The sequence below is a fragment of the Amblyomma mixtum genome, chromosome 8, assembly GCF_055824585.1.
Source record: "Amblyomma mixtum isolate Tamu chromosome 8, ASM5582458v1, whole genome shotgun sequence".
In the NCBI taxonomy this organism is placed as follows: Eukaryota; Metazoa; Arthropoda; class Arachnida; order Ixodida; family Ixodidae; genus Amblyomma; species Amblyomma mixtum.
The window spans coordinates 97,894,964-97,904,053 of record NC_143019.1 but is presented as its reverse complement, the minus strand read 5'-3'; the positions used below and the strand labels follow the sequence as shown (position 1 = coordinate 97,904,053).

Sequence of the window (9,090 nt, the reverse complement as noted above, 5' to 3'; positions counted from 1 at the left end):
ATATTCAACTCGCATTTAAACTATTGCCAGTTGGTGTGGGGCACTACAACATTCACTAACCTTGAACGTATTCATTTAATGCAAAAAAGATATCTCCGAAATGCATATAATTTACCGTTCCGACATCCCAGTGCAGCTTTCTTTTGTCATTCCAGAGTTATTAAAGCACATAATCTTTATAAATATCACCTCAGTGTTACTTTTAAAACAGAAATCAAGAAGAATGTAACAAATCTTAAAAATTTTGCAGAACTAAGGAAAAAAGAATCAGTCTATCCAACAAGACGTGGCGAAGAATGGACAGTGCCAACACCTCGACTAAATCTTGGTAGGGAATGCCTTCAGTACACACTTCCATCTCTTCTAAATAGGTATATCCACATTAACCTCGATTTGTTTTCTTTTTCACGTCATGAACTACATAATTTGTTTTTGCATAACATTGTTTAAGTTTCATTATGTATACATATTGCTGTTTCGTGTATTCTCCGGTGCTTCCTTGATGTGCTTGTTTTTTAAAATTGTATAAACTCTTGTGTTGCCTCCCTGTCAATAATTAGGATTGTAGACTCGTCAAGCTGCCCAAGGGCAGCTTTTTTCTACGATTCCTCCATCTGTAGTGCTAGATGGGAAATAAACTTTGATTTGATTTATTCTTCAATGGGAACAGGAAAAATTTCTTGATTTAGTTGTGATGGCATCCTGGTCTGAAGCGGGGCAGCAACATTTAACATTAAGTTGTGGAAAAGTATTGTAGAGTATATGGAACACACCTAAACGAGCGATTTCCCCTTTTATGCAGTGATGTCTGGTGGTCAAATGAGATGACTGATTACACATATGCTGTACCAAGTGTCGCTGTTGGATTAAAGGGAGTTGGTGGCGTAGCATCAAACAGTTTGGTGCAAAATTGAAAGAGCTAGGGAATACTTCAGTTTGGAATCAATAAAATTTTTATGCATAAACTGCGCAGCATGGCAAGAGCACACAGATCATGACATCTCCTGATAAACCCGAGTGCCCTTGTGGTGCCAGCAGCATGTATCGTGACATGCTCCAAGTATGTGGGGCTGCATCTGGTTAAGGTTTCTCCATACCATTAACCCTAGAGGTGGGAAAGGAGGTCAATACGTTGTGACAAAACAATGCAGACAAGACAAGGACAACGAAGGAATAAATATGATGGCATGAGTGCTGACTATCGCCAATGTGTATTGGAAACCACGTCAAAATATATACACTGTGGCCTAAAAAAACAACGAACAAAGGGCACCTTGTGTCAACCACATTGCATGAGTGTAAAACAAAACAAAAACTGACAAAGAAGCATTTAAGAGCATGAACTCTTCCTTAGGAAGCGATAAAGAAGGTGTGCTAACACAGTGATTGCGGTTTTTTTTTAAATTTCAGTGGCCTCGATTTTCTCACGCACAAACTTTTCTGTGTCTGTCAGGCAAAATGCAGAACATGAATTCCGGTTCACAGCGTTTAGGATCTGGCAAACAATTGCAATTGCGACAGTGAATCATCAAAGTTCTCCCGCAAGCTTTGTTCACATCGTCGTGGTGGTCTTTTAAACCTCTCAGTGACACACTTGCCTGTTTTCCCAATGTAAACATAGCCGCATTTCAAGGCGTTCGAACACACTATGTCTTCTGTGCAGTGCACGAAGAGACTCTGATGGATAATCTCGGTTGACTACAGGTACTGAAACTTCATAGGGTTAGAAAAACAATATCGACGCCAACTCGACTGCCTATTTAACCGGTGCGACCAATTGTGGATGTAGGGAAAGGTACGTACAAACTTCCTTTTGGGAGTTACAGTCTCGACGGGGGCACAAAAGGAATGTTTCAACTTCTGCTTAAAGCAATCGGCTAAAGACACTGACAAAGGTTCTGAATATCCAGTAAAGGACAAACGGCATATGAGCTGGGCAAAACTGGATGTCATGGCAATCAAACAGGATTTCATTAAGGAATTTTTGAAGCAAAGGTTAGTGACACCTCTTGGCCAGCTTAGACTGAACCGAAGAAAATGGTAAAAGTAGCTTGTTTTCCCTTGGCTCGTAAGCCCAACAAGTGTAACCACCCAAGATTGAGATCCAATAGATGTGATGACATATTATCCTCTATAATTTCAGTGGTGATTCAAAGTGGACTGAGGCTTTGACTGAACTCCTCTCTCACCTTAGACAATGCTTCGTCAGGATTGGAGATCCTGCAATAAGCCACGTAACAGCGGCGCTAATAGTTTTTTTTTGCAAAAACAAGCTATTCTGAAATGTAATAAAGGTGGACTGAAGGTATGAGCTTAAAAGTGCGACAAAATTATTCACCAAAACGCCTGAGACGTTTGGAATGCCACTGCTCCATTTAAGTTAATGAATTCTTCAACACATTATTGATCCTGATTGAGGGATGGCATAATATAAATCCTTGATGTCAACATAGCACCCCATGAAACTGGTGCGAGAGTTATTGTGTAGAAACTGCGTTACTTTCTCTGCAGATCTTACACGAGAGGAGTCATCAATGCTCAGCAACTTAATTTTATGTCGCAAAGAGAAGGCGATTTGTTTCTGACAGGTTCCATTCTCTTAAACTACAACCCTCAAGGAGCAGTCACCTTTATGGGTCTTTGCGGTAAAGAAGATAACTGGACAATTTTTCTTACTGAAGTTGATGGCATTAGCCTGATGGTTAAACTCTAGATTGTTAATGTTTCTTGGCACTGGACTTTGCTTTTAACAAATCAGATAGTAAGTGGCACTCAAATTCAGAATACACTGCATCTGTGGCCTTGGACTGAAAGGCGCCTTTCGATACGACCACAAAACCACCGTTTATCAGCAGTTGAAAGCAAGAGGGCCCACCCTCTTAAATACGACACAGTTCGGCCTGTGGGCAAGTTCCTAAAGAGGGTTCAAACCGTGACACTGCATCAAAACATCCCGGAACACACCTGTCACACTCAGGTCTGTGCATGGAAAAGGCAACTCGTCAAACCATGGCAAGCATCTCCACAATAGTTCTCTTCGGAGGAACGGAAAATTTTGGTCCATAAGCACTTCAAGGACCAGACGAGGCAGCGACTCCAAGCTGAAGGTGTGCACCTTGTTGTCAAACTCTTGTGCCTGAAAACAAGCCAGGGAGTGGCTGGTTGACGGTGTCACGCACCGTTAACCAGGTGAAAGCCATCTGGAATGCCACTTTGCAGCCACTTTGCGCTCACTAGCCCGGAGCAGAGAAGCCAAGGCACGAGTGTCTGAAAACAAGGTGCACAATGTCGACACTGAGTTGCTGCCTCGTCTGCTGCTTGAAGCATATACGGGCCAAAATTTGCCATTGTTCCTTCGAAGAGGACTATTCTGGAGCTGTTTGCCATACTTTGACGTCTTGCCTTCCAGTGCCTGGACCTGAGCGTGACAGGTGTGTTTCAGGGGGCTTTGGTTGATGGGGTGTTGTGGTTTGAACCATGCCAGGAACTTGCCCGCAGGCTGAACTGTAACGGGTTTAAGACGGTGGGCCCTATCGCATTCAACTGCTGATAAAGAAGGTGGTTTTGTGGTCATGTCTAAAGGCGTCTTTCTGTCCAAGGCAACGGAGGCAGTTAATTCTGAGTTCAAGTGTCACACAACAGCTGACTTGTTAATAGCAATGTCCAGAGCCAAGAAACTATGTAATAATCTAGTGTTGAACCATCTGGCTAATGTATCAACTTCAGCAAGAAACTAGCAGAGGTGCCAATGAGAGGTCAAAAGACTACCGTTACGATGTGAACAAAGCTAGCAGGGGGAATCTGATGTTTCATTGTCGCGACTGCGATCGTTTGCCACATCCTTTATGCTGTGAGGCGTAATTTCTTGTGCTGCATTGTGCTAGACAGACACAGAAAAGTTTGTGCATGAGATGATCGAGGCCACTGAAATTGTAGAAAAAACGCAATCAATGTGTTAACACACCTTCTTTATCGCTCCCTAAGAAAGAGTTCATGCTCTTAAATGCTTCATATTCAACTTTCGTTTTGTTTTTGACAGATCCAAAGTGAATGTTACAAGGCGCCCTTTCTTCATTCTTTTTTTAGGCCACAGTGTATATATTTTGATGTGCTTTCCAATAAACCTTCTTGAAAGCCAGCACTCGCACCGTCGCATTCCTTCCTCATCTTTCTCTTCTTTGCGCTGTTTTGACACGATGAATTACAAACAAGCCCATTCATCCGTCTTGCAAAAGTCAATACAGTCAGAGTAGCTGAGATAGTTGGGGCATCCTTCTGAATAATGCAGTCATAAAGACAAGGTTGGGACATAAAGACAAAGACTGTTATTGAATGGCTAATATTAATGTACTTTAGTAATGTGCTTGGTTTGGTTTATGGGGGTTTAACATCCCAAAGTGACTCAGGATGAGGGACGCCTTATGATTTTCCATATTGATATGCTGGGCTTCATAAGAGAAGAAGTACAATAGTTTTTTAAGGCCAGCCGTAGAACAGGAAGCAATGAATCTACACTAATATCTAAGAATGAAGGCTCAAGCATGAGAGTGTAGCTAAAAGGTTATAATGACAAACATGAAAAGCTTTGGAGAAATTCAAGTCGATGACACTTGCCTAAAATAAAGAATCTAAATTTGGGTGAAAATCTGTTGTGAATTCAAAAAGTTGGACTGCACATTAGTAAAGAGAATGGGAGCCGAGATGACTGGTATAGAAATATTAGTTTGAATTATGGTGGCAAGTAATATGCGGACTCATTTTGTGCTCTAACAGTTCATGCAAAATGCACATCAATAAAATAGGAGAACAGTTTGGGGATCAGAACGGTTTCCAGCCTTAATTATTGACAGGTCAGCTTCACGTTGTCAGGGATAGAACCAAGAGGTTTGGATTGGCTAACAATTATTGGTAAAATCTGTCTTCAGATATCCTCAGTAGTTTAAAGTATGTCAGAAGGCTTCTCACACAGCCCTCAGGTACTCGAAAGCTTGTGCTTATCAATGACTTTCGAGACATGATGAGAAGCAATGGTTAATGCAGTGAAATGGGTAACAAATAACTGATTTTTCTCAAGAAAGTGCCCATGGAATATGCTGTCAAACAAATTCCCAACGATCCTTAAATTAAGCCCAAAATGACAGTTTATGGGTAGCCACTTTGTTATAACCATCACATACAAAAAAAGAGACACCAGAAGCCCTCCTTATTCACTGAAAACAAGGGAGAATTATGAGACATCATTCCGGCACACAAAATCACACGGATGAAGAGAGTAGACTCCATGGACACCATATTTCAACTGAGGTTTATTCCACAACACAGGCTTTTTATGTGCAAAGGGGTACTAGTGATCCCTGGGGCTGAAAAGTATTTCCGCCACCAGATAACAATTATTCAGGACGGCAAAAACCAAAACACAAAAAAACATAGGGGTAAAGGTATCTTGCCACTCACATTCAACACATAGGCACACCTATGCATCACCTACCTGGCTGACCCAACAAACATATTTGCCTCCAGATAATCTATTTCTTTTTCTGAAGCGCTGCAGAAGGGCTGCTGACGTAATTCTCTTTTTCAGCAGAGATACAAAAGGCTTAAAAAATTTCCCAGCCCTTTCAAGTGCTAAACTTGCACAAGGCATGTGTTTCTTTCAAAAACGCCTTGCATGCTCGCTTGTGCGAGCAAAGGCGAATGTGCTCAGCTAAATGACCTCTGCCACTTAATGAATCAGCTGTCCTGCAATGTTCAAGCAAGCGTTCATTGATGCAAGCCTCGTCTGTCTAATGTAATGTTTGCCACAGGCAAGGAGGATTCTGTACACCATGTCAACCTCATGTTTAACGAGGGGTTTGGTGTGCTTAGTTTTGTAGGCAGGCTTTTTCGTAACGTCATTTATCAGGTGGCACATGCATCATAGCTTTCCCAAGCTGAAAATACGACATGTACATCGTGTTTGTCACTGGCCTTCTTGAGGCGGTGTGACACCTGATGGCAATAGGGCACAATGACAGGTCACTGTTGCGAATGTGCGTTGTTTTCCGGCTTGCGCTGCCCAGCACACTTCATCTCTCGAACCTGGCTTTCTACCACTAAGGCTACAATTTCTCCTGTGAAAACTGCCTGCTCCAGTCTCCTTACTTGCGCATTGATGCTGTCACAGAGTCGTGACAGCGTCAATGCCGAAGTAAGGCGACTGGAGCAGGCAGGCAGAAAAAGAAATAGATTATCTCAACGCAAATGTGTGTTGGGTCAGCCAGGTAGGCCATGTTTAGTCACGCTAATGCATTCAACTTGAGTGACAAGCTAACCTTACGCCTATGTTTTAGTTTTTGCAACCTTGAATAATTGTTACCTGGTCGAGGAAACACTTTTCAGCCACAGAAGTCACTAGTACCACTTTGCATGTAAAAAGCTCATGTTGTGGAATCAACCTCAGTTGAAGTATGGGGTCTATGGAGTCTACTCTCTTCGTTCATGTGTTTTTGTACACTGGAATGATGTCTCATAATTCTACCCAGAACCAATTAGCTCAGCTCTCCATGCTTAGCAAAAACAAGGCAGCAGTAATGAAACCAGTTCTCATGTGTGCACTTTTTCTTTTACATCTGTGACCTGCGATGAGTGGCATAAAAACACATATTTAAGTTAACACACATGCATCATAATGTTAATATTCGTAGTCAAATAGTATCACATAATGCAGCCAAAAACATGCAGACATTTCGCACTTCATGCATAGAATGCAACGGTTAAAAGACGAGCAATATTCAATGTAAAACTTCAAATGGCCTGCAGCCGGCCCATTCTGACAGCCAACTAATATTACTCATATAAACATGTAAACATATCAGGCCAGAGCTATCCAAACTGCTCCAAGCAGTAGCATTAAGGAAAAGAGCAATGAAAGTAAGAGAACATTTCATGGCAACCACAAGAACAAAGCACAATGCAGTAACAACTTACAACACAGCTTTTGACTTCATCTGGTGGCCACAAAATCCATGCCATTGACTCGGACTGGAAGACAGATGTGCCACCTGCGGATACCAATTTCCCATTATCACTATGACAGGAGTACAAAAACAAGCATGCGAACTCGGTCCAACAGTGAATATCACATGAATGTAAAAAGATCAGGAAAAATATACTTGCCCAAGTATACGCCTCAATACAAAGGAAAACTACCCTGTTTAAAATGCAGCAGTTCCCCTAGCACTAGTAAAGGAATCTTGCTATGAGCAAAACAAATCTGCGTTCGAAAGCGTAGATAAACATCGTAATAACTGAGACAATTATTGCGTCACTTGTTTTCCTCAGAAACCAATTTTCAAACAGCAGAGTGATCGAAATGCAAGATCCTATACTCTGGGTAGCCAGAAACGCTATCGGTATCATAAAAAAAAAATCTTCACATACCCATTTAAAAATTAGATCCTGACGGCCGGAAATTAACTTTCGTTGGTAACTGCAACCTGAGACAGTGCTTTCTTTATAGTGGGGTTTGAATTCAGATGCGGAAAATGGGCACTGATCGTATTGGAGGGTTCCGGATTAATTTAGACCACCTAGAATTTCTTAACGTGAGCTGACATCGCACAGCACAGGGGCATTCTTTTTTCATTTCACCTAAATCGAAATGCGGCTACTGCCATCAGGATCGACCCCACGACCTAAGGTTCAACAGTCTAGGGCCAAGCAAAAACCGCGGCGAATAAAAAGTGTTTCAATCCCCCTCAAAGTGCTAACGCTATCTTGAAAGATAATCATACATTTTACGCACAGCCAAAGTGCCGGTCCTTGAAACGTGCGCGGTGGTGTGAACAAGCATGGGCAGAAACGCGTAGAACGAGGCATATACGAGGACAAATCTGTGCTCAACAAGAAACAAAACGCGCAAACATGCGCATACCAAAATCATGCAAAGCTAGCGCACGCACGGTCGCATCCCCTTTGCCAAAACAAGTACCGACAGCGACAATTCTTGGCAGAGCAACTCACCGCGGCGACAACAAAAGCGCCTTAAACGCTTTTTATAGCATTGAACACGAATACTGCAGCAGTACGACAGGTCACCGTTCCAGCATTATATGCTTCGGATAATGCACGAGTACTGCTTACCTTTTCAGATGATTGCGTAGTCGTGCAGAACGCTGTTTGCCTTCGTGTCACGGGCACTACACCAACCAGTGAGAGTTCAGCACGAGTGCTACGTAGCCGGCACTCTCTACCACGTAGTCACACAGAAGAAAATATTCCGGGCCTTATTTGGAACATTTCCACCGCGACACTGCCCGCGCGTCTTTGTGCCTGGACACCCATCCTGGACTACACAAAGAAGCGCACAGACTGAAAAGTTAGAGAGACCAGAAAAATGACACTTTGCCTCGAATAGGCTACGTCGACAGCACTGCGCGATTGTGCACCCTTGAGCAAGAAGAAACACACGCAAACCACAACACAGTTCACGACGGCTCACAATCCAAGTAGCGAATTGTAGCAAGCGCCGAAGCGCGATGCACGCGACGCAGCACCCGAACCGCCATGAGGGTTATACAGAAAAACAGCTACCGGCAGCCACCTGGCGGTGACAACCAGTTTTTGTTTCGGTTTCGTTGTGAAAAAGCTTGTATCCTACTTTTTGTTTTATTTTTGGTATTTTTATTGGGTATTCAGCCGTATCGGCATCCACAGAAATTGCAGCGATTGCGAGCAATTACCACTGGTAGAAACGCGCGAATTAACGAACTGTTGCTTGCGCTGCGGTTGAAAAATGCCTGAGTTCTCACGGCAGTATGGCTTGCTGCTTTGCTCATTCACGAAATTACATGCCGATTTCTGTTTGTATGGGGAAGTTTTTTTTTATATTGATGGGAGATCAGCAAGGCTAACAAAATACCCAACGTAGCAGTAGTAGAGAGTAGGTTGTCGTAAAAACATGGTGACGCTGTTTGATCGGCAGCACGACGTGAGAGACGGCAGCGTTGAAACGCGCGTCGAGAGAACAACCTCCATGGTATATGCTTTCTTGAGACTACAGTGAAGGTGTGCATTTTTTATAGTGGAGTTCTCTCATCCAACGTGAAAACC

The 9,090-nt window shown here is 42.8% G+C and overlaps 1 long non-coding RNA gene across 1 annotated transcript in view; it reads right to left on the bottom strand.

Moving 5' to 3' along the window:
* The window catches only part of LOC149333652 (uncharacterized), an 11,110-nt gene extending 2,486 nt beyond the window's left edge, over positions 1 to 8,624 (bottom strand). The window contains exons 1-2 of the long non-coding RNA XR_016284957.1: positions 8,122 to 8,624; positions 6,967 to 7,040 (exon numbers count right to left, since the gene is read on the bottom strand). This is a non-coding gene — a long non-coding RNA (uncharacterized LOC149333652). The remainder of the gene's footprint in view (positions 1 to 6,966; positions 7,041 to 8,121) is intronic.
* Positions 8,625 to 9,090: the final 466 nt, after the last annotated feature.